A 26,951-nucleotide genomic window follows, 5' to 3' on the forward strand; every position below is an offset into this window, starting at 1 on the left:
TTAGAGAATGCTGCCCTATAGAGTCATTGAACACTGGTCACTTTAATAATGTTTCCATACTGATTCCATAATGTTTCCATACTGTTTTACCCACTTCATATGTATATACTGTATTCTAGTCAAGGCTCATCCTATATAACATGGTACCCATGTTCTATTCACATACATACTGTATATATTTATATTCTAGACTTGGGCCCGGAAGCTAATTTCCTGCAATCCATTTTACCATGAGGTTTTGTTCTGTCTATTTAACTACTTGATTGTCGATATAGCTCATTTTAATATTGGAACTAAAGTGCAATGCATTTTAGTTACATTGTTTATACACACTGCATATTTATTTATATACTGGATCTTGACATTGGTCATGCTAATATACACTACATGAATATACACTACATGACAGTATGTGGACAGCTGCTTGTCGTCGAACATCTCGTTCCAAAATCATGGGCTTTAATACGGCATTTGTCCCCGCCCTTCATTTCAACGTCTAGTTTTGATTTGGTTGAGTTCTCAGTTAACATGTAATCAGCAAAACATCGCACATTGTCATTGGATGTAGGTTCAAAGTTGGTGAAAAACCTTCTGACATCCATGTTGAACAGACTTTTTGCAATAATGCATCTAAATCATTCAATGGCATCACATTAGGATTACTTATCCTATCCTAGGTATTCCTTGAAGAGGTGGGGTTAACATGTAATCAGCAAAACATCGCACATTGTCATTGGATGTAGGTTCAAAGTTGGGTGAAAAAAATACGAAATTTCCTTATGTTGATGACTTTTTGCAAATCCAATCAGTTTTCGACGTTGATTCATCCTCCACATACAACACCCGTTCTGCCAGTCACATTCTGTTAAAGGTCCCCATATCAACACATCCCTGGGTCGCCCTCATCCTCCACATACAACACCCGTTCTGCCAGTCACATTCTGTTAAAGGTCCCCAAAGCACACACATCCCTGGGTCGCTCCCTCATCCTCCACATACAACACCCGTTCTGCCAGTCACATTCTGTTAAAGGTCCCCAAAGCACACACATCCCTGCATCCTCCACATACAACACCCGTCTGCCAGGCACATTCTGTTAAAGGTCCCCAAAGCACACATCCCTGGGTCCTCCACATCCTCCACATACAACACCCGTTCTGCCAGTCACATTCTGTTAAAGGTCCCCAAAGCACACACATCCCTGGGTCGTTCTCCAGGCACATTCATCCTCCACATACAACACCCGTTCTGCCAGTCACATTCTGTTAAAGGTCCCCAAAGCATCACACATCCCAGTCACATTCTGTTAAAGGTCCCCAAAGCACCACATCCCTTTCAGTTCACTGCAGCTGGCGACTGGAACGAGCTGCAACAAACTCAAACGGGACGGTTTTATCTCCATCTCTTCAGAGACTCAATCATGGACACTCTTACTGACAGTTGTGGCTGCTTCGTGTGATGTATTGTTGTCTCTATCTTCTTGACCTTTGTGCTGTTGTCTGTGCCCAACAGTGTTTTTATCATGTTTTGTGTTGCTACCATGTTCTGTTGCTACCATGTTGTGTTGTCGTGTGTTGCTGCCATGCTGTGTTGTCGTGTGTTGCTACCATGCTGTGTTGTCGTGTGTTGCTACCATGCTGTGTTGTCATGTGTTGCTACCATGCTGTGTTGTCATGTGTTGCTGCCATGCTGTGTTGTCATGTGTTGCTGCCATGCTGTGTTGCTGCCATGTTGTGTTTTCGTGTGTTGCTGCCATGTTGTGTTTTCGTGTGTTGCTGCCATGTTGTGTTTTCGTGTGTTGCTGCCATGTTGTGTTTTCGTGTGTTGCTGCCATGTTGTGTTTTCGTGTGTTGCTGCCATGCTGTGTTGTTGTCTTAGGTCTCTCTTTATGTAGTGTTGTGATGTGTTGTCTCTCTTGTCTTGATGTGTGTTTTGTCCTATATTTAAATATTATTTAAATATTATTGTTTTAGCCCCCCTCCCCGCAGGAGGCCTTTTGCCTTTTGGTAAGCCTTCATTATAAATAATAATTTGTTCTTAACTGACTAGTTAAATAAAGGTTAAATTATTTTTTTTAAATGTAATAGATTTTTGTTGTTGTTGAAATGAGGTGGACACGATGTTGATTCAACCCGTTTTTGCCCAATCAGTAATTACACTACTGTTTCCTCATCAAACCAAATCTGTTCTGAATTATACAGGAAGCAACGTTTACAGCTTTTATCAACGTGGGAAAATAAGCATTGAATTCTTAACTGCAATCACGGGCATTATTAACCTATGCTTATTTTATTATTATTATTATTATTAAATACTAATACAATTGTTAAAATTATTTTCGTTTTCATTAAGCTGATAAAAGCATCATTATAGCTGTTGTCAAAATATGTTTTGGGTTATTTCAGCTCTATAAATGATACATTTTATTGGGAGGTTCGATGTAGTAGCCTACACTAATGTTTGTTATAGTAAGCTAGAAACACCATTCGAAACTCCATATCTGAAGTTATGCTTGAATTAAAACAATTATTAAACATTTTTTATGAACTCCTAATAATTGTTAATTGTTAATAATTATTTTTATTTTCGATTTTTGGATTTGAATATTAGACGTCTGTATTTTTGTTTGAATGATTACATGAAACGTTAAAATGTACAGGCTACACATCTCCAATTAGTTATTTTGATCATTGTATTGTTTATAATGGTATTCTACACTTCACATGGGATATAATCAAGAACACAAAATAGTTTTATATGTGCTTGCCTTTTCTTTTTTCCGCAGACGCATCAGGCTCAACCCGTAACTTTGTATGTCTGGGCTGCGAAACTACAGTAAAAAGTAGGCCTACTTTTACTATAATTGGCGGGATGACCGTAAGCAAACAAAGGTATTTATCAACTACATATAAATATGATAGGTCTTTAAGTGTTGCTGTGTGTAAAATATTACTGAATTTGTTCAACCAAAAGATAACATTTAAAATTGAAATATGCTGTGTGGGTGGTTGATATTGTTTAAAACAACACGGCTTTTAATGAACCTAAATAGAAGGGAAAAACACGATAAAAACCCTTTCTCCTTCCCAACACATGTTGACAAGATTTGGTCCACTCTGATTTATAGACGAGAAAACACTGGCTGCATGAACAGAGCACTCTGGCTTCACGCAGGGATAAAGAGAAGAAATGAAAGGAGGAGAGATGAGGAGTAGAGAACTAATGAGGAAGAGTAGACTGCCCAATCCTGGCGCTGTGCTTTAATTACATCCATGGAAAGAACGAGGCAGAGAGGCACCGCGCACACATCTGGATTCAATCTGCAGCCTTTTGATGGCATCAAGTGTTCTTTTGCCAGATGAGGGGGGCAGGGGGCCCGGGGCTAAAATGGGTTGGCTGGGCCAGGCAGGCAGCTTGGACCTCAGAACAGGCCCATTGATGTCATTCCACCATACGGGACCCCCCTCGTCCTCTCTCTCTCTGACCCGGGGCTAAAATGGGTTGGCTGGGCCAGGCAGGCAGCTTTGAGCTCCGAACAGACCAATGGATGCCATTCCACCATACGGGACCCCTCTCTCTCTCTGTTTCTCTCTCTCCCTGTTTCTCTCTCTCCCTGTTTCTCTCTCTCTATATATGTTTCTCTCGCTCTCTCTGACCAGGCGAACAACGCACGCAACAGTTACAGCTTCAAAAGCCAGTTTCCTCTGTGTAGTTTGCGTGTGACTGCAGACCCAGCCTGTGCAGTCAGAAATATAAATGTATCACACGTATAGGCTATCATTTTTTGTTGTTGTTGGCGATGTGGGGTCCCCGCTATGCAGAGACACAGGGTGGTTCTTTTACGCACAGCTTGTGCTGCACTTAGAAACGGTTGGCCTATATATATTAAACAGATTTGAGTTATGCCAAAGCTATGATTTTAAAATGTCAAATGACAACCTTCAACTGATATACTGCAGACATGTTGTAGCACCATATCATTGCGCGTGCATGTAAATCAGCCATGGGAAATATGTTGTGTGGGCATACCTATTCAAAACAATGCTCTATTTTCAAAGATATTATCCGCCGTAAATATATTATAAGTATTACCATGTGGCAGAATACAGTGTATTAGTTTGGCTGCAATGAAAACACTGAGAGGCATAGATATCAATTATCAAAATCCCAATTTCCAACTGCCAAAACGTAAATCGGTTAATCAGCGCTTTTTGTGTGTGATGGTGTGCATTGTTGAAGGGGGTGGGGTGCTTCACACACGAGGACACGGACTGTCAGAGTCAGCGCAGAAAGCATTGCCACGTAATTGCAGACTCCTTTTAGGGCGATCAGTTTACCCCAGGGTCTTCAAATGGTGCTTTATTTCCCCCTTTCAGCCGCCCTGTGCGTGACACTCACCTCGGCCTGTTCCCTTCCCGTTACCAGAGGCTCGCTCCGCCTCGCAGGGTCCTGGGCGTTGAGCGATAGATTTTACTCAAAACGCGCGAATGTGAGACCTCATCGTTCCTTTTTCCTTTTAGCTCATAGTCATACCGCGGTCTGGACTCACAGGCGAGGAGAGGAGAAACTTTTACCCCAGCTCAGTCATACCGCGGTCTGGACTCACAGGCGAGGAGAAACGTTTAGCCCTCCCCAGCTCAGTCATACCGGTTTAGCCCTCCCCAGCTCAGTCTGGACTCACAGGCGAGGAGAAACGTTTAGCCCTCCCCAGCTCAGTCATACCGCGGTCTGGACTCACAGGCGAGGAGAGGAGAAACGTTTAGCCCTCCCCAGCTCAGTCATACCGCGGTCTGGACTCACAGGAGAGGAGAAACGTTTAGCCCTCCCCAGCTCAGTCATACCGCGGTCTGGACTCACAGGCGAGGAGAGGAGAAACGTTTAGCCCTCCCCAGCTCAGTCATACCGCGGTCTGGACTCACAGGTGAGGAGAGGAGAAACGTTTAGCCCTCCCAGCTCAGTCATACCGCGGTCTGGACTCAGAGGCGAGGCGAGGAGAGGAGAAACTTGCTATAGCCTACTATTCTTTGTGTTAAAAAAATCCGGGGAATATCCAGGAAGAAGCCAAATGTTGTCGTGTTGTATATGTTTCGGGGTTTTATTTGACGAGGTGAGGGGCCTCTTATCGAGTGGAATCGAACAGAGGACTATACATCTTGCTTAAAGTGGAGTGATTTGGTTCTGTAAATTCATACAAAACGAGCCCTGTCTTGAGTTGAAACCAGCGCTGTTATGGGTTTGGAGTTATTCTTGATATTTTTCTGTGCGTCGAGTTTAAGTTAGCTAGGTAGGTTTGTTATACGCTAATCGGTGTTTTGACGTCTGTATTGAGTCAGCGTCATGACTTCTGTCTATGCGCATGTAATGGACAGACAAGACTCACTGACGAGCCGCCTGGAGAGCCCGATATCAGCCAAACTGGAAACACTGCAGGCCAAGAAAAACTTCTCTGTCAGTCACCTGTTGGATCTGGAGGAGGTGCGGGAGATGGTAGGGGTTCAGGCCGATGAGAGCGCCGGGGATGCGGGAAGGAGCGTGGTGGAGTCCCCGGGGCTGACCAGCGGCAGCGATACGACGCAGCAGGAGAGTAAGTTAGTAGAAAGGGGAATGGTGTGGCCTTCCTCCGGTGTAGAATAACTGTAATACGCTGTGATATCAGATAGAGAAAATTGTCACGTTAGTGAACACACGTCCGTGAAACAACACCAATGTTTTCTTCATGTGTTCATGCGTTCTTCATGCGTTCATAACCTTTCCTGTGTAACTTGGAAAGGGATGGAGGCGCATAAAGCGACTCATAGCGCACAAATAGCATGTGCTTTTATTCTTCTTCTTTTTTATAGAGCCTCTATACAATAGCTTCGGGAAATAGGGGTGCTGAGGGTGATGTAAAAAATATATATCTATACAGTACCAGTCAAAAGTTGGGACACACCTACTCATTCAAGGGTTTTTCTTTATTTTTTTCTAATTTTTTTTTCTACATTGTAGAATAATAGTGTAGACATCAAAACTATAAAATAGCACATATGGAATCATGTGGTAACCGAAAACGTGTTAAACAAATCCAAATATATTTTATTTTTAAGATTCTTCAAATGAGCCACCCTTTGCCTTGATAACAGCTTTGCACACCCTTGGCATTCTCTCAATCAGCTTCATGTAGTCACCTGGAATTAATTTAAATTAACAGGTGTGCCTTGTTAAAATTTAATATGTGGAATTTATTTTCTTCTTAATGCCTTTGAGCCAATCAGTAGGGATGGTATACAGAAGATAGCTCTGTTTGGTAAAATACCAAGTCCATATTATGGCAAGAACAGCTCAAATAAACAAAGAGAAACAACAGTCCAGGTCAGTCAATGCTGAAAAACCATCAAGCGCTATGATGAAACTGGCTCTCGTGAGGACCGCCACAGGAAAGGAAGACCCAGAGTTACCTCTGCTGCAGAGGATAAGTTCATTAGAGATACCAGCCTCAGAAACTGCAGCCCAAATAAATGCTTCACAGAGTTCAAGTAACAGACACATCTCAACATCAACTGTTCCGAGGAGACTGCGTGAATCAGGCATTCATGGTCAAATTGCTGCAAAGAAAACACTACTAAAGGACACCAATAAGAAGAAGAGACTTGCTTGGGCCAAGAAACACGAGCAATGGGAATTAGACCGGTGGAAATCTGTCCTTTGGACTGATGAGTCCAAATTCTAGATTTTTGGTTCCAATCGCCGTGTCTTTGTGAGACACAGAGTAGGTAAACGGATGATCTCCGCATGTGTGGTTCCCACCGTGAAGCATGGAGGAGGAGGTGTGATGATGTGGGGGTGCTTTTGCTGGTGACACTGTCTGTGAATTATTTAGAATTCAAGGCACACTTAACCAGCATGGCTACCACAGCATTCTGCAGCGATACGCCATCCCATCTGGTTGGCATTAAGTGGGACTATAATTTGTTTTTCAACAGGACAGTGACCCAACAGACCTCCAGGCTGTATAAGGACTATTTGACCAAGAAGGAGTGATGGAGTGATGCATCAGATGACCTGGCCTCCACAATCACCCAACCTCAACCCAGTTGAGATGGTTTGGGATGAGTTGGACCGCAGAGTGAAGGAAAAGCAGTCAACAAGTGCTCAGCATATGTGGGAACTCCTTCAAGACTGTTGGAAAAGCATTCTAGGTGAAGCTGGTTAAGAGAATGCTAAGAGTGTGCAAAGCTGTCATCAAGGCAAAGGGTGGCTACTTTGAAGAATCTAAAATATATTTTAATTTGTTTAACAGTTTTTTGGTTACTACAATGTAGAAAATAGTTTTTTTAAATAAAGAAAAACTCTTGAATGACTAGGTGTGTCCAAACTTTTGACTGGTACTGTACCTATGGACTGGGCCTTTCATCGTACTGTATTAGTGGACTGGGCCTTTAATCGTACTGTATTAGTGGACTGATATAGCAGTCTGCTGTGCCAGCGCTGACCAAAAAACATTTGTCCAAACTACTTCCCCAGTGGCTATGCTATATATACCAGGGATCATCAACTAGATTCAGCTGGGAGCTGATTCTTTCTAGAAAGGATGGCCTTAATTACAAGTAATTTGTAGACTGCAAATTGAAAGCAAGAAGCCCAAACATATATAATGTTTGACTAAAACATAATCATTTTAAACCTTGCTTACTTTTGTATACGATCACTTCGTGTCGCTCTACTTAGAAACATATTTATTAAATTTAAATCACTTGGAGCTGATTTCCTGATATCTTTTTTAGACTTTTATGTCCAACAATGAAAATTCCACACCAAGAAAAGTTGGGGTGCTTCAGGGCAAATCTGCATTTCTATACAATTTAAAAACTCAAAAATTCTATCTGGAGAACAACAAAAACAAGGCAAAATGACCCCAGCCATTATCACCTTGGTTGCTGTAGCTCGGTGGATCTACAACACATTATCTATACAATTAGCCTCTACAACACATAGCCTATTAGCTATACAATTAGCCGCTACAACACATAGCCTATGAGCTATCCAATTAGCCGCTACAAACACACAGCCTATTAGTTATACAATTAGCCACTACAAACACATAGCCTATTAGTTATACAATTAGCCAATTAGCCGCTACAATACAAACACATAGCCTATTAGTTATACAATTAGCCCCTACAACACATAGCCTATGAGTTATACAATTAGCCCCTACAAACACACAGCCTATTAGTTATACAATTAGCCACTACAAACACATAGCCTATTAGTTATACAATTAGCCCCTACAAACACATAGCCTATTAGTTATACAATTAGCCGCTACAACACATAGCCTATTAGCTATACAATTAGCCGCTACAACACATAGCCTATTAGTTATACAATTAGCCACTACAAACACATAGCCTATTAGTTATACAATTAGCCGCTACAACACATAGCCTATTAGTTATACAATTAGCCCCTACAAACACATAGCCTATAAGTTATACAATTAGCCCCTACAAACACATAGCCTATTAGTTATACAATTAGCCCCTACAAACACATAGCCTATTAGTTATACAATTAGCCACTACAACACATAGCCTATTAGTTATACAATTAGCCCCTACAAACACATAGCCTATTAGTTATACAATTAGCCCCTACAAACACATAGCCTATTAGTTATACAATTAGCCCCTACAAATACATAGCCTATTAGCTATACAATTAGCCACGATGATATCTGAGCGAGAGTGACTAACAGAATCAAAGTGGGCCCCCTGGAGGTGTGGGCCCCTGGGCACCTGCCCTTCATGCCTGGTCAATAATTAGGCCGTGATTACAAGTTTAGATACCTGACTAGACTAACTAGACTAATTTACCAATCAAATATATATTTTTCCTGACATGGGCTAATCAAATCAAAGTTTATTTGTCACGTGAGCTGAATACAACAGTGTAATGCTGACTTACAGGCTCTAACCAACAGTGCAAAAAAGGTGTTAGGTGAACAATAGGTAGGTAAAGAAATAAAACAACAGTAAAAAGACAGGTTGTATACAGTAGAGGCTATATACAGTAGAGAGGCTATATACAGTAGAGAGGCTATATACAATAGAGATGCTATATACAGTAGAGAAGCTATATACAGTAGAGAGGCTATATACAGTAGAGAGGCTATATACAGTAGAGAGGCTGTATACAGTAGAGGGGCTATATACAGTAGAGAGGCTATATACAGTAGAGAGGCTATATACAGTAGAGAGGCTATAAACAGTAGAGAGGCTATAAACAGTAGAGAGGCTATATACAATAGAGAGGCTATATACAGTAGAGGGGCTATATACAGTAGAGGGGCTATATACAGTAGAGAGGCTATATACAGTAGAGAGGCTGTATACAGTAGAGAGGCTATATACAGTAGAGGGGCTATATACAGTAGAGAGGCTGTATACAGTAGAGAGGCTGTATACAGTAGAGAGGCTGTATACAGTAGAGGGGCTATATACAGTAGAGGGGCTATATACAGTAGAGAGGCTATATACAGTAGAGAGGCTATATACAGTAGAGAGGCTATATACAGTAGCGAGGCTATATACAGTAGAGAGGCTATATACAGTAGCGGCTAGATACAGTAGAGAGGCTACATACAGTAGAGGCTATATACAGTAGAGAGGAAATATACAGTAGCGAAGCTATATACAGTAGAGAGGCTATATAAACTAGAGGGGCTATATACAGTAGAGAGGCTATATACAGTAGAGGGGCTATATACAGTAGAGAGGCTATATACAGTAGAGAGGCTATATACAGTAGAGAGGCTATATACAGTAGAGAGGCTGTATACAGTAGAGGGGCTGTATACAGTACAGAGGCTATATACAGTAGAGAGGCTATATACAGTAGAGAGGCTATATACAGTAGAGGCTATATACAGTAGAGAGGCTATATACAGTAGAGAGGCTATATACAGTAGAGGGGCTATATACAGTAGAGGGGCTATATACAGTAGAGGGGCTATATACAGTAGAGGGGCTGTATACAGTAGAGAGGCTGTATACAGTAGAGAGGCTATATACAGTAGAGAGGCTATATACAGTAGAGAGGCTATATACAATAGAGAGGCTATATACAGTAGAGAGGCTATATACAGTAGAGAGGCTATATACAGTAGAGAGGCTATATACAATAGAGAGGCTATATACAGTAGAGGGGCTATATACAGTAGAGGGGCTATATACAGTAGAGAGGCTATATACAGTAGAGAGGCTATATACAGTAGAGAGGCTATATACAGTAGAGAGGCTATATACAGTAGCGAGGCTATATACAGTAGAGAGGCTACATACAGTAGAGGCTATATACAGTAGCGAGGCTATATACAGTAGAGAGGCTATATACAGTAGCGAGGCTATATACAGTAGAGAGGCTATATACAGTAGAGGCTATATACAGTAGAGAGGCTGTATACAGTAGAGAGGCTGTATACAGTAGAGAGGCTATATACAGTAGAGAGGCTATATACAGTAGAGAGGCTATATACAATAGAGAGGCTATATACAGTAGAGAGGCTATATACAGTAGAGAGGCTATATACAGTAGAGAGGCTATATACAATAGAGAGGCTATATACAGTAGAGGGGCTATATACAGTAGAGGGGCTATATACAGTAGAGAGGCTATATACAGTAGAGAGGCTGTATACAGTAGAGAGGCTATATACAGTAGAGAGGCTATATACAGTAGAGAGGCTATATACAGTAGAGAGGCTACATACAGTAGAGGCTATATACAGTAGAGAGGCTATATACAGTAGAGAGGCTATATACAGTAGCGAGGCTATATACAGTAGAGAGGCTATATACAGTAGCGGCTAGATACAGTAGAGAGGCTACATACAGTAGAGGCTATATACAGTAGAGAGAAATATACAGTAGCGAATCTATATACAGTAGAGAGGCTATATAAACTAGAGGGGCTATATACAGTAGAGAGGCTATATACAGTAGAGGGGCTATATACAGTAGAGAGGCTATATACAGTAGAGAGGCTGTATACAGTAGAGGGGCTATATACAGTAGAGAGGCTATATACAGTAGAGAGGTTATATACAGTAGAGGCTATATACAGTAGAGAGGCTATATACAGTAGAGAGGCTATATACAATAGAGAGGCTATATACAGTAGAGGGGCTATATACAGTAGAGGGGCTATATACAGTAGAGGCTATATACAGTAGAGAGGCTGTATACAGTAGAGAGGCTATATACAGTAGAGGGCTATATACAGTAGCGAGGCTATATACAGTAGAGAGGCTACATACAGTAGAGGCTATATACAGTAGAGAGGCTATATACAGTAGAGAGGCTATATACAGTAGCGAGGCTATATACAGTAGAGAGGCTATATACAGTAGCGGCTAGATACAGTAGAGAGGCTACATACAGTAGAGGCTATATACAGTAGAGAGGAAATATACAGTAGCGAAGCTATATACAGTAGAGAGGCTATATAAACTAGAGGGGCTATATACAGTAGAGAGGCTATATACAGTAGAGGGGCTATATACAGTAGAGAGGCTATATACAGTAGACAGGCTATATACAGTAGAGAACCTATATACAGTAGAGAGGCTATATACAGTAGAGGGGCTATATACAGTAGAGAGGCTATATACAGTAGCGAGGCTATATAGAGTAGAGAGGCTATATACAGTAGAGAGGCTATATACAGTAGAGAGGTTATATACAGTAGCGAGGCTATATACAGTAGAGAGGCTATATACAGTAGCGAGGCTATATACAGTAGCGAGGCTATATACAGTAGAGAGGCTATATACAGTAGAGAGGTTATATACAGTAGCGAGGCTATATACAGTAGAGAGGCTATATACAGTAGAGGGGCTATATACAGTAGAGGGGCTATATACAGTAGAGAGGCTATATACAGTAGAGAGGCTATATACAGTAGAGAGGTTATATACAGTAGAGAGGTTATATACAGTAGCGAGGCTATATACAGTAGAGAGGCTATATACAGTAGAGGGGCTATATACAGTAGAGGGGCTATATACAGTAGAGAGGCTATATACAGTAGAGAGGCTAGATACAGTAGAGGGCTATATACAGTAGAGGGGCTATATACAGTAGAGGGCTATATACAGTAGAGAGGCTATATACAGTAGAGAGGTTATATACAGTAGCGAGGCTATATACAGTAGAGAGGCTATATACAGTAGAGGGGCTATATACAGTAGAAAGGTTATATACAGTAGAGAGGTTATATGCAGTAGAGAGACTATATACAGTAGAGGGTATATACAGTAGCGAGGGTATATACAGTAGCGAGGCTATATACAGTAGAGGGGCTATATACAGTAGAGAGGCTATATACAGTAGAGGGTATATACAGTAGAGAGGGTATATACAGTAGAGGGGCTATATACAGTAGAGAGGCTACATACAGTAGAGGGGCTATATACAGTAGAGGGGCTACATACAGTAGAGAGGCTATATACAGTAGAGAGGCTATATACAGTAGAGAGGCTATATACAGTAGAGAGGCTATATACAGTAGAGGGGCTACATACAGTAGAGAGGCTATATACAGTAGAGAGGCTATATACAGTAGAGAGGCTACATACAGTAGAGAGGCTATATACAGTAGAGAGGCTATATACAGTAGAGAGGCTACATACAGTAGAGGGGCTATATACAGTAGAGGGGCTATATACAGTAGAGAGGCTACATACAGTAGAGGCTACATACAGTAGAGGGGCTATATACAGTAGAGAGGCTACATACAGTAGAGGCTACATACAGTAGAGGTTATATACAGTAGCGAGGCTATATACAGACACCGTTTCGTCAGGCTGATTGAGGTAGTATGTACATGTAGATATGATCATTTGATAATTGAGTGATTGTCAGGGAATGACATATAACAATAGGAAAACTGCTGATGCAGAACAAGTGTCTGAATTGCACCCTGCGTGTTTTACTATTCCAACTGTCAACAGGAAATTGCGACTCCTGACTGAGTTGTTATTGAATTTGTTAGGAGGTTCGGACCTCGGGGGACTCATACGTATAGCAGTGGAGCGACCACAGTAGCTAATACCTGTTATCATGGCGTCATCACCCTGCAGTAGGTCTGCTGCCGTGTCGCCCTCAACTGTTGGTCTTTACTTGTAAAAAAACATCATTAGCAGAAAATAAGTAGTTTTCTTTAAATAAAGACAACCGTGTAAAGTTATTCTGTTATGCCGGCTTTTTAGAAAGAATGCTTTTCGGCCTACGTTTCAGGACCAGGCTTGGCCTAATTCTGTGTCACACATCAAATGTGTTATGTTTACTACATAAACAACAACAGACTTCTCACTACTCGTGTAGGCCGACAATTAAGCTTTAGTGATTACTGTAATAAATGTGAGAATCCCATTGTCTCATAAAGACACAGAGGAGAATATTCCAGGCCTATATTTTAGACCAACCAAAATCAAGTGGAATCCATTTTAAAATGTGTGAGGTTAAAAATGTATAATAAAACCATTTATGAAGGGGAGGGTTTTTTTTAATATATTTTTTTTATATTCCTAAATTAATGCTTCAAAAAGTAGCATATTCTTTTAGTAAACACCAATAATCAATGTAAACCTAAAAAAGCTAGACCTTGTCCCTCTCTAAAGCAGGCTATAAATGAGCTCTTACAGGAGTCAATTCTGGACGCAATCTAGTGTAAACATGCAGCTCTATGTTTGTTTCCATCGTTCAGAAATGAATGTTGACAGGCCTCTTAAATGAATCATGTGAGTGTTTCTTCAGAGGCCGGCTGGATGAATGAGGCTGATTATTTAAAATCTCTATTTATTTAAATGTTTTATTGAACCTTTAATTAACTAGTCAGTTAAGGACAAATTTCTTATTTACAATGACGGCCTACCAAAAGGCAAAAGGCCTCCTGCGGGGACGAGGGCCTGGGATTTAAAATATACAAAATAAATTAAATAAAAATATAGGACAAAACACACATTACGACAAGAGAGACAACACAACACTACATAAAGAGAGACCTAAGACAACAACATAGCAAGGCAGCAACACATGACAACACAAAATGGTAGCAACACAACATGGCAAGGTGACAACACAACATGACAACAACATGGTAGCAGCACAACATGACAACAACATGGTAGCAGCACAACATGACAACAACATGGTAGCAGCACAACATGGCAACAACATGGTAGCAGCACAACATGACAACAACATGGTAGCAGCACAACATGACAACAACATGGTAGCAGCACAACATGGCAACAACATGGTAGCAACACAACATGGCAACAACATGGTAGCAGCACAAAACATGGTACAAACATTATTGGGCACAGACAACAGCACAAAGGGCAAGAAGATAGAGACAACAATACATCAAGCGAAGCAGCCACAACTGTCAGTAAGAGTGTCAATGATTGAGTCTTTGAACGAAGAGATGGAGATAAAACTGTTTTTTTAAAGTTTTGAGTGTTTGTTGCAGCTCATTCCAGTCTCCAGCTGCATTCATAGGAATGCATTTCCACCAGCAGGACATGGTGCCATTAGATTGCACACGAATTCATGTCATGGATCCAGGGGTCAAACTTAGCAGTTTTATTCGTTGACCAATGATGTTATTTCAATACTCTGACTGGTTGGATGTAAGCCGAACTAGTGAGAGCTCTGTTATTGCTGTTTCCTCTCATTAAGTGTCAATTCTCAGAGAGAGAATCCCAAGTCTCTGTTCGATAGCTTATATGTGTAGCCGGGTCTGTAGTGGCTCTGTAGTCGGGTCTGTAATGGCTGTGTAGTCTGGTCTGTAGGGGCTCCGTAGCCAGATCTGTAGCCGGCTGTGTAGCCGGCTCTGTAGCATGGTCTGTAGCGGGGTCTGGTCTGTGTCCCTGAGGCTTTATGGTTTAATTAGTGATTGATGAGGAGGAGAAGTGTGTCGGAGGTATGAGTGTCCCCTCTGACAGGAGGGTTCTCTAGTAACAGAGCATCAAGAGACAGACGGCCCACAGACTGGGACCATTGGAAGTAAAACTTAGTAGATCTACGCAGAAACCTTTTGTAAACACAAATTATATTTTAAATAACACTTTTTTTTTACACATTTTGTGAGATGACAGCCTTATTGTAAAATACCCCATAATGATAAAGCAAAAACAGGTTTTTGTTGCTAAGTTATATATATTTTTTAAATGAAATATCACATTTATATAACAATTCAGACCCTTTACTCAGTACTTTGTTGAAGCACCTTTGGCAATTGGCGATTACAGCCTTGAGTCTTCTTGGGTATGACGCTACAAGCTTGGCAAACCTGTATCTGGGGAGTTTCTCTTATTCCTCTCTGCAGATCCTCTCAAGCTTTGTCAGGTTGGATGGGGAGCGTCGCTGCACAGCTATTTTCCAGTCTCTCCAGAGATGTTTGATCGGGCTCAAGTCCGGGCTCTGGTTGGGTCACTCAAGGACATTCAGAGACTTGTTCTGAAGCCAAACCTGCATTGCCTTGGCTGTGCGCTTAGGGTCATTGTCATGTTGGAAGGTGAACCTTCACCCCATTCTGAGGTCCTGAGCGCTATGGAGCAGGTTTTCATCAATGATCTCTGTACTTTGCTCCATTAATCTTTCCTCGATCCTAACTAGTCTCCCAGTCCCTGTCACTGAAAAACATCCCCACAGTATGATGCTGCCACCTCCATGCTTCACTTTAGAGACGGTGCCAGGTTTCCTCCAGACGTGATGCTTGGCATTCAGGCCAAAGAGTTCAATCTTGGTTTCATCAGACCAGAGAATCTTGTTTCTCATGGTCGTGAGAGTCTTTAGGTGCCTTTGGCAAACTCCAAGTTGGCTGTCATGTGCCTTTTACTCAGGAGTGGCTTCTGTCTGGCCACTCTACTATAAAGCCCTGATTGGTGGAGTGCTGCAGAGATGGTTGTACTTCTGGAAGGTTCACCCGTCTATACAGAGGAACTCTGGGTCTCTGTCAGAGTGACCATCGGGATCTTGGTCACCTTCCTGACCAAGGCCCTTCTCCCCGATTGCTCAGCTTGTCTGGGCGGCCAGCTCTAGGAAGAGTCTTCCAAACTTCTTCCATTTAAGAATGATGGAGGCCACTGTGTTCTTGGTGACCTTTAATGCTGCAGACATTTTTTGGTACCCTTCCCCAGATCTGTGCCTCGACACAATCCTGTCTCGGAGCTCTACGGACAATTCCTTAGACCTCATGGCTTAGTTTTTGCTCTGACATGCACTGTCAAATACATTAAATAGACAAGTGTATGCCTTTCCAAATTATGTCCAATCAATTGAATTTACCACAGGTGGACTCCAATCAAGATGTAGAAACATCTCAAGGATGATCAATGGAAACAGGATGCACCAGAGCATTGGGTCTGAATTCTATGTAAATAAGGTTTCAAAAAACCTGTGTTCACTTTGTCATTATGGGGTATTGTGATGTCATTATGGGGTATTGTGATGTCATTATGGGGTATTGTGTGTAGATTGAATTTAAAACAATTAGAATACAGCTGTAACGTAACAAAATGTGGGAAAAAAGGGATCGGAATGTTTTCTGAGGTTATTAATAAATGAAGCCACTGTATATTATTAATAACTGAAATTGTAGGCTAGCCTAAAGTTTGCCCCTAATAATCACTGTATATTATTAATAAATAAATTGTAGGCTAGCCTAAAGTTTGCCCCTAATAATCACTGTATATTATTAATAACCTACATTGTAGGCTAGCCTAAAGTTTGCCCCTAATAATCACTGTAGATCATTAATAACCTACATTGTAGGCTAGCCTAAAGTTTGCCCCTAATAATCAAACGATATGTGACATTTTGAATGTTCAAGATGCACATCTTCCATTTCAATGTGCCGACCACTGATCAGAAATACACTAGGAGACGATAACTGGCTAGTTGAGGTTTAGGGTTTTCAATGGTCAAATAACATGTTTCACACGTTCCATTATAACAATAGATGTGTTATAATCTTGAATGTTTATTTCTCGTGGATGATTATGACTGTGTATTATCACATAAAGGTTCAGGATCTGAAAGCAGAAATTATAATAATATCGAAACTAAATAAAACACAATTGAAGCAAAAGTCAATCCAAAAGTCTAGAACAAAAACACAAATCACAGTCAACATTTGGTTTTATGTAGCAGGGCTGTAATCATGATGTATTTGAATCTGTTCTGTACTGTACTGCTCTCAATGTGTATAGGGCTACATTTCCATATACCTGTTCGTGTGTTTGTCAGTGTTCATATTGACGTGTTTCTCTCTAGATGAGCATGTGAGTTCTGAGGAGAAGAAGAGGAAGCATCGTCGTAACAGAACAACCTTCAACAGCAGTCAGCTGCAGGCACTGGAGAGAGTGTTTGAGAGGACACACTACCCTGACGCCTTCCGTGCGGGAGGACCTGGCACGCAGGGTTAACCTCATTGAGACACGGGTACAGGTGAGAGTCAGGGTTAACCTCACTGAGGGTCAGGTACAGGTGAGAGTCAGGGTTAACCTCACTGAGGGTCAGGTACAGGTGAGAGTCAGGGTTAACCTCACTGACTGAGAGGGTCAGGTACAGGTGAGAGTCAGGGTTAACCTCACTGAGGTATGGGGTACAGGTGAGAGTCAGGGTTAACCTCACTGAGGTACGGGTACAGGTGAGAGTCAGGGTTAACCTCATTGAGACACGGGTACAGGTGAGAGTCAGGGTTGACCTCACTGAGGTATGGGGTACAGGTGAGAGTCAGGGTTAACCTCACTGAGGTATGGGGTACAGGTGAGAGTCAGGGTTAACCTTCAATGAGGTCAGGGTTAACGAGGTACAGGTGAGAGTCAGGGTTAACCTCACTGAGGTATGGGGTACAGGTGAGAGTCAGGGTTAACCTCACTGAGGTATGGGGTACAGGTGAGAGTCAGGGTTAACCTCACTGAGGTATGGGGTACAGGTGAGAGTCAGGGTTAACCTTCACTGAGGGGTACAGGGTCAGGGTTAACAGGGGACATGTGAGAGTCAGGGTTAACCTCACTGAGACATGGGTACAGGTGAGAGTCAGGGTTAACCTCACTGAAGTATGGGGTACAGGTGAGAGTCAGGGTTAACCTCACTGGGGACAGGTACAGGTGAGAGTCAGGCTTAACCTCACTGAGGTCAGGGTTAACCTCACTGAGGTATGGGTACACAGGTGAGAGTCAGGGTTAACCTCACTGAGGTATGGGGTACAGGTGAGAGTCAGGGTTAACCTCACTGAGGTTGGGGTACAGGTGAGAGTCAGGGTTAACCTCACTGAGGGTCTGGTACAGGTGAGAGTCAGGGTTAACCTCACTGAGGTATGGGGTACAGGTGAGAGTCAGGGTTAACCTCACTGAGGTATGGGGTACAGGTGAGAGTCAGGGTTAACCTCACTGAGGTATGGGGTACATGGGGTGCAGGTGAGAGTCAGGGTTAACCTCACTGAGGTATGGGGTACATGTGAGAGTCAGGGTTAACCTCACTGAGGTATGGGGTACATGTGAGGTATGTCAGGGTTAACCTCACTGAGGGTCGGATACAGGTGAGAGTCAGGGTTAACCTCACTGAGACATACAGGTGAGAGTCAGGTGAGAGTCAGGGTTAAACTCACTGAGGGGGGTACAGGTGAGAGTCATGGTTAACCTCACTGAGGGACAGGTGGTTTGTCAGGGTTAACTCACTGAGGTATTGGGTACAGGTGAGAGTCAGGGTTAACCTCACTGAGGGACAGGTGGAGTCAGCCTGGATTGGCTATGTGCAGCGACTCGGTTACACTGAAATCTTTCAAAGTGAATGTAGAATAGAATAGAAAACAGTAGAATACAATAGAATGTTCTTCTCCTCCCTGATCTCACCTACGATCTTTATCTTGATAGCAACAGAATGCAAATAGTATAATCTGATGTACACCACCAGTACCTGTCCTCTCTCTCTCTAACGATGTTCACCTGTCCTCTCTCTCTGTTCACCAGTCCTCTCTCTCTCAAACGATGTTCACCTGTCCTCTCTCTCACTAACGATGTTCACCTGTCCTCTCTCTCTCTAACGATGTTCACCTGTCCTCTCTCTCTCACTAACGATGTTCACCACCTGTCCTCTCTCTCTCTCTAACGATGTTCACCTGTCCTCTCTCTCTCTCTAAGGATGTTCACCTGTCCTCTCTCTCTCACTAACGATGTTCACCTGATGTCCTCTCTCTCTCACTAACGATGTTCACCTGTCCTCTCTCTCTCACTAACGATGTTCACCTGTCCTCTCTCTCACTAACGATGTTTACCTGTCCTCTCTCTCTCTCTAACGATGATGTTCACCTGTCCTCTCTCTCACTAACTATGTTCTCTCTGTCCTCTCTCTAACAATAATGATGTTCTCCTGTCCTCTCTCTCACTAACGATGTTTACCTGTCCTCTCTCTCTAACGATGTTCACCTGTCCTCTCTCTAACAATGTTTCACCTGTCATCTCGCTCTCTCTCTAACAATGTTCACCTGTTCTGCTCTCTCTCACTAACGATGTACACCTGTCCTCTCTCTCACTAACGATGTTCTTCTGTCCTCTCTCTCTCTAATGATGTTCTCCTGTCCCTGTCTCTCTCACTAACGATGTTTACCTGTCCTCTCTCTCTCTAACGATGTTCACCTGTCCTCTCTCTCTAACAATGTTTCACTAACGATGTCATCTCGCTCTCTCTCTCTAACAATGTTGTTCACTAACTAACAATGTTCACCTGTTCTGCTCTCTCTCACTAACGATGTTTACCTGTCCTCTCTCTCTCTAACAATGTTCACCTGTTCTGCTCTCTCTCACTAACGATGTTTACCTGTCCTCTCTCTCTCTAACGATGTTCACCTGTCCTCTCTCTCTCTCTAAGGATGTTCACCTGTCCTCTCTCTCTCACTAACGATGTTCACCTGTCCTCTCTCACTAACGATGTTCACCTGTCCTCTCTCTCTCACTAACGATGCTCACCTGTCCTCTCTCTCACTAACGATGTTCACCTGTCCTCTCTCTCTCTAACAATGTTCACCTGTCCTCTCTCTCACTAACTATGTTCTTCTGTCCTCTCTCTAACGATGTTCTCCTGTCCTCTCTCTCACTAACGATGTTTACCTGTCCTCTCTCTCTAACGATGTTTCACCTGTCCTCTCTCTAACAATGTTTCACCTGTCATCTCGCTCTCTCTCTAACAATGTTCACCTGTTCTGTTTCTCTCTCTCAACGATGTTTACAACACTAACGATGTTCTGCAATGTTCACTAACGATGTTCACCTGTCCTCTCTCTCTCTAACAATGTTCACCTGTCCTCTCTCTCACTAACGATGTTCTTCTGTCCTGTCTCTCTCTCTAATGATGTTCTCCTGTCCTCTCTCTCACTAACGATGTTTACCTGTCCTCTCTCTCACTAACGATGTTCACCTGTCTCCTCTCTCTAACGATGTTCACCTGTCCTCTCTCTAACAATGTTTCACCTGTCATCTCTCTCTCTAACAATGTTCACCTGTTCTCTCACTAACAATGTTCACCTGTTCTGATGTTTACTGTCTCTCTCTCTCTAACTGTCCTCTCTCTCTCTCTCTAACGATGTTCACCTGTCCTCTCTCTCTCTCTCTAACAATGTTCACCTGTTCTGCTCTCTCTCACTAACAATGTTTACCTGTCCTCTCTCTCTCTAACGATGTTCAACCTGTCCTCTCTCTCTAACGATGTTCACCTGTCCTCTCTCTCTAACGATGTTCACCTGTCCTCTCTCTTTCTCACTAACGATGTTCACCTGTCCTCTCTCTCTCTCACTAACGATGTTCACCTGTCCTCTCTCTCTCACTAACGATGTTCACCTGTCCTCTCTCTCACTAACGTTTACCTCTCTCTCTCATGTTCACCTGTCCTCTCTCTCTAACGATGTTCACCTGTCCTCTCTCTCTCTCTAACGATGTTTACCTGTCCTCTCTCTCACTAACGATGTTCTTCTGTCCTCTCTCTCTCTAATGATGTTCTCCTGTCCTCTCTCTCACTAACGATGTTTACCTGTCCTCTCTCTCTAACGATGTTCACCTGTCCTCTCTCTAACAATGTTTCACCTGTCATCTCGCTCTCTCTAACAATGTTCACCTGTTCTGCTCTCTCTCTCAACAATGTTCACCTGTTCTGCTCTCTCTCACTAACGATGTTTACCTGTCCTCTAACAATGTTTCACCTGTCTCTCTAACAATGTTCACCTGTTCTGCTCTCTCTCACTAACGATGTTTACCTGTCCTCTCTCTCTCTAATGATGTTCACCTGTCCTCTCTCTGTTCTCTCTCTCTCTCAATGTTCACCTGTTCTGCTCTCTCTCACTAACGATGTTTACCTGTCCTCTCTCTCTCTAACGATGTTTACCTGTCCTCTCTCTCTCTCTCTAACAATGTTCACCTGTTCTGCTCTCTCTCACTAACGATGTTTACCTGTCCTCTCTCTCTCTAACGATGTTCACCTGTCCTCTCTCTCTCTCTCTAACAATGTTCACCTGTTCTGCTCTCTCTCACTAAAGATGTTTACCTGTCCTCTCTCTCTCTAACGATGTTCACCTGTCCTGTCCTCTGTTCTGCTCTCTCACTAAAGATGTTTACTCTCTCTCACACTAAGGATGTTCACCTGTCCTCTCTCTTTCTCTAACAATGCCTCACCTGTCCTCTTTCTCTCTCACACTAACGATGCTCACCTGTCCTCTCTCTCTAACGATGTTCTCCTGTCCTCTCTCTCTCTAACGATGTTCTCCTGTCCTCTCTCTCTCTAACAATGTTCTCCTGTCCCCTCTCTCCCAGGTGTGGTTTCAGAACAGGAGGGCTAAGTTCCGTCGTAACGAGCGTGCTATGCTAGCCAGTAAAAATTCCTCCATGATGAAGTCCTACTCTCATGACCTCACGGCAGTGGAGCAGCCAATCGCACCTCGACCCAACGACTACCTGTCCTGGGGCTCCTCTTCACCCTACAGGTAAGGACAGGCAACTGTCTCAGCTCTTTTGATTTTGATTTTAAATCATACTGTACTGTATGTCAGATACAGGCTGGGATTTAATAGAAAATGCAGTACTTTGTTGAAGCACCGTTGGCAGCGATTACAGCCTCAAGTCTTCTTGGGTATGACGCCACAAGTTTGGCACACCTGTATTTCGGGAGTTTCTCCCATTCTTCTCTGCAGATCCTCTCAAGCTCTGCCAGGTTGGATGGGGAGGGTCTCTGCACAGCTATTTTCAGGTCTCCCCAGAGAGATTTGATTGGGTTCAAGTACGGGCTCTGGCTGGGCCACTCAAAGACATTAATCTTTTCCTCGATCCTGACTAGTCTCCCAGTCCCTGCTTCTGAAAAACATCCCCACGGCATGATGCTGCCACCACCATGATTACCTCTAGGGATGGTACCTCTAGGGATGGTGCCAGGTTTCCTCCAGATGTGACGCTTGGCATTCAGGCCAAAGAGTTCAATCTTGGTTTCATCAGACCAGAGAATCTCATTGTCTGAGAGTCCTTTAGGTGCCTTTTGGCAAACTCCAAGTGGACTGTCATGTGCCTTTTACTGAGGAGTGGCTTCCATCTGTCCACTCTACCATAAAGGCCTGATTGGTGGAGGGCTGCAGAGATAGTTGTCCTTCTGGAAGGTTCTCCCATCTCCACAGAGGAACTCTGGAGCTCTGTCAGAGTGACCATTGGGTACTTGGTCACCTTCCTGACCAAGGCCCTTCTCCCCCGATTGCTCAGTTTGGCCGGGCGGCCAGCTCTAGAAGGAGTCTTGGTGGTTCTAAACTTCTTCCATTTAAGAATGATGGAGGCCACTGTGTTCTTGGGGACCTTCAATGCTGCAGACATTTTTGGTACCCTTCCCCAGATCTGTGCCTCGACACAATCCTGTCTCTGAGCTCTACGGACAATTCCTTCCACCTCATGGTTTGGTTTTTGCCATAACATGCACTGTCAACTGTGGGACCTTATAAAGACAGGTGTGTGCCTTTCCAAATCATGTCCAATCAATTGAATTTACCACAGATGGACTCCAATCAAGTTGTAGAAACATCTCAAGGATGATCAATGGAAACAGGATGCACCTGAGCTCAATTTCAAGTCTCATAGTAAAGGGTCTGAATACTTATGTAATAAAGGTGTTTTTTGTTTTTGATACATTTGCAAAAATTTCTAAAAACTGTTTCCTCAATGTCATTATGGGGTATTGTATGTAGATTGTTGATTCATTTTTATTTTATTTAATCCATTTTAGAATAAGGCTGTAGAGTAAAAAAAAATGAAAAAAGTCAAGTGGTGTGAATACCTCCCGAAGGCGCTGTATACTGAGTTCACAGTCCCTATGCCGAGTTCACAGTCCCTACGCCGAGTTCACAGTCCCTATGCCGAGTTCACAGTCCCTACGCCGAGTTCACAGTCCCTACGCCGAGTTCACAGTCCCTACGCCGAGTTCACAGTCCCTACGCCGAGTTCACAGTCCCTACGCCGAGTTCACAGTCCCTACGCCGAGTTCACAGTCCCTACGCCGAGTTCACAGTCCCTATGCCGAGTTCACAGTCCCTACGCCGAGTTCAGTCCCTACGCCGAGTTCACAGTCCCTACGCGAGTTCAGTCCCTATGTTCACAGTCCCTACGCCGAGTTCACAGTCCCTACGCCGAGTTCACAGTCCCTACGCCGAGTTCACAGTCCCTACGCCGAGTTCAGTCCCTACGCCGAGTTCACAGTCCCTACGCCGAGTTCACAGTCCCTACGCCGAGTTCACAGTCCCTACGCCGAGTTCACAGTCCCTATGCCGAGTTCACAGTCCCTACGCCGAGTTCACAGTCCCTATGCCGAGTTCACAGTCCCTATGCCGAGTTCACAGTCCCTACGCCGAGTTCACAGTCCCTAGTTCACAGTCCCTACGCCGTCCCTATGCCGAGTTCACAGTCCATACGCCGAGTTCACAGTCCCTATGCCGAGTTCACAGTCCCTATGCCGAGTTCACAGTCCCTATGCCGAGGTCACAGTCCCTATGCCGAGTTCACAGTCCCTACGCCGAGTTCACAGTCCATACGCCGAGTTCACAGTCCCTATGCCGAGTTCACAGTCCCTATGCCGAGTTCACAGTCCATACGCCGAGTTCACAGTCCATACGCCGAGTTCACAGTCCCTATGCCGAGTTCACAGTCCATACGCCGAGTTCACAGTCCCTATGCCGAGTTCACAGTCCCTACGCCGAGTTCAGTCCCTACGCTGTAAACATACTACTATATTTACCCATGGGAATGCCCATGCAAGCTCCACTGTAAATACTGTATGAAACTGGTTAAAATCGTTTTCTTTCCTTTCTCTTGACAAGGATGTTGTTGTGTGCAATTGAAGTCATATTACACATTTTTCTATTAATTGAAAATGCAATGTTTAAAAAAAAAAATACAATCATATCAAGAATCACTCTGTAAATTGAATCACTGACAGAAGGCTAAACAGCCATTTTGAGGGTTGTGGTTGTGGTTATGGTTGTGGTTAGGGTTGTGGTTAGGGTTTAGAGTTAATTTTTAGGTTTGGGGTTGAAGGGTTAGGGTTAGGGTTATGGTTAGGATTATGGTTCGGGTTGAAGGGTTAGGGTTATGGTTAGGGGTTAAGGTTGAAGGGTTAGGGGTTAGGGTTAGGGTTGAAGGGTTAGGGGTTAGGGTTGAAGGGTTATGGTTAGGATTATGGTTCGGGTTGAAGGGTTAGGGTTATGGTTAGGGGTTAAGGTTGAATGGTTAGAGTTAGGGTTGAAGGGTTAGGGGTTAGGGTTGAAGGGTTAGGGTTTAGGGTTGAAGGGTTATGGTTAGGATTATGGTTCGGGTTGAAGGGTTAGGGTTGGGGGTTAGGGGCTATGGGTTAGGGTTGAAGGGTTAGGAATTAGGGTTAGGGTTTAGGGCTAGAGTTCGGGGTTAGGGTTAGTGGTTAGGTGTTAGTGTTTGGGGCTAGAGTTAGGGGTTAGAGTTAGAGTTTAGGGTTTAGGGTTAGTGGTTAGAGTTAGGGTTAGGGTTTAGAGTTAGTGGTTAGGGTAGAGTTAGTGGTTAGGGTTTAGATTTAGTGGTTAGGGTAGGGTTAGTGGTTAGCGGTTAGGGTTAGTGGTTAGAGTTTAGGGTTAGGGGTTAGGGTTAGTGGTTAGGGGTTAGGGTTAGTGGTTAGGGTTTAGAGTTAGTGGTTAGGGTAGGGTTAGTGGTTAGGGTTAGTGGTTAGAGTTTAGGGTTAGGGTTAGGGGTTAGGGTTAGTGGTTAGGGGTTCGTGGTTAGAGTTTACGGTTAGGGGTTAGGGTTTATAGATAGTTGAATAATTACTCTATTTTCTCCCTAACTCTCTAGTGCCATGGCAGCGTACCGGGTTAGGGTTCGTGGTTAGGGTTAGTGGTTAGGGTTAGGGGTTCGTGGTTAGTGTTTAGGGGTTAGGGGTTAGGGTTAGGGGTTTGGGGTTAGGGGTTACGGTTAGGGGTTAGTGGTTTGGGGTTAGGGGTTAAGGTTAGGGTTAGGGGTTAGGGGTTAGGATTATGGTTCGGGTTGAAGGGTTAGGGTTGGGGGTTAGGGTTTAGGGGCTATGGGTTAGGGGTTAGGGTTAATAGATAGTTGAATAATTACTCTATTTTCTCCCTAGGGTTAGGGTTTAGGGTTAGTGGTTAGGGTTAGGGGTTCGTGGTTAGAGTTTAGGAGTTAGGGGTTAGGGTTAGGGTTAGGGGTTAGGGGTTAGGGTTAGGGGTTAGTGGTTTGGGGTTAGGGGTTAGGGTTAGTGGTTTGGGGTTAGGGGTTAGGGTTTAGGGTTAATAGATAGTTTAATAATTACTCTATTTTCTCCCTTGGGTTAGGGTTGAAGGGTTAGGGGTTAGGGTTGAAGGGTTAGGGTTGAAGGGTTAGGGGTTAGGATTATGGTTCGGGTTGAAGGGTTAGGGTTGGGGTTTAGGGGCTATGGGTTAGGGGTTAGGGTTAATAGATAGTTGAATAATTACTCTATTTTCTCCCTAGGGTTAGGGTTTAGGGTTAGTGGTTAGGGTTAAAAGGGTTAATAGATAGTTTAATAATTACTCTATTTTCTCCCTTGGGTTAGGGTTAGTGGTTAGGGTTAGTGGTTAGGGTTTAGGGTTAATATATAGTTTAATAATTACTCTATTTTCTCCCTAACTCTCTAGTGCCATGGCAGCGTACCGGTTTAGGGTTTGGGTTGGAGTTAGGGTTAGTGGTTAGGGTTTAGTGGTTAGGGTTAGTGCTTAGGGTTAGGGTTAATAGATAGTTTAATAATTACTCTATTTTCTCCCTAACTCTCTAGTGCCATGGCAGCGTACCCCCCCACCGGTTCTCCCAACACCTCAGCCCAGGGGATGAACATGGCTAACAGCATCGCTAACCTCCGGCTCAAAGCCAAGGAGTACAGCCTCAACCAGGTGCCTACTGTCAACTGATGAAGAGGAGGAAGATTAATGCTTCTCCTAAAGTCTAGAGAGTTCTACAGAGAAATCACGTTTACCAAAGGACGACACAACAAGCAGTTCAAACTGCAGTCTTTGTTTTTAACGGCACGTCATAATTTCAATGAATGTATTTAGTGTGTTTTTATGTGCGTGATCGTCTACAGAAAAGTGGTCCTACACGCGAGAGACGTTTGAGAGCATATCCTGTCCAGCTAAGTAGCCGCGATGGCCAATGAACCAGAGGGTAACTGACTGTAGCCGCGATGGCCAATGAACCAGAGGGTAACTGACTGTAGCCGCGATGGCCAATGAACCAGAGGGTAACTGACTGTAGCCGCGATGTAGTCTCTCTCTCTCTCTCTCTCTCTCTCTCTCTGTCTCTCTCTCTCTCTCTCTCTGTCTGTCTCTCTCTCTCTCTCTCTCTCTCTCTCTCTCACTCTCGCACTCTCACTCTCACTCTCTCTCTCTCTCTC

The 26,951-nt window shown here is 43.4% G+C and overlaps 1 pseudogene; it reads left to right on the top strand.

Moving 5' to 3' along the window:
* The first annotated feature begins 4,677 nt into the window (after window positions 1-4,677).
* On the top strand, window positions 4,678-26,951 carry LOC135507550 (paired mesoderm homeobox protein 1-like; annotated as a pseudogene).

Source organism: Oncorhynchus masou, chromosome 3, assembly GCF_036934945.1.
Source record: "Oncorhynchus masou masou isolate Uvic2021 chromosome 3, UVic_Omas_1.1, whole genome shotgun sequence".
In the NCBI taxonomy this organism is placed as follows: Eukaryota; Metazoa; Chordata; class Actinopteri; order Salmoniformes; family Salmonidae; genus Oncorhynchus; species Oncorhynchus masou.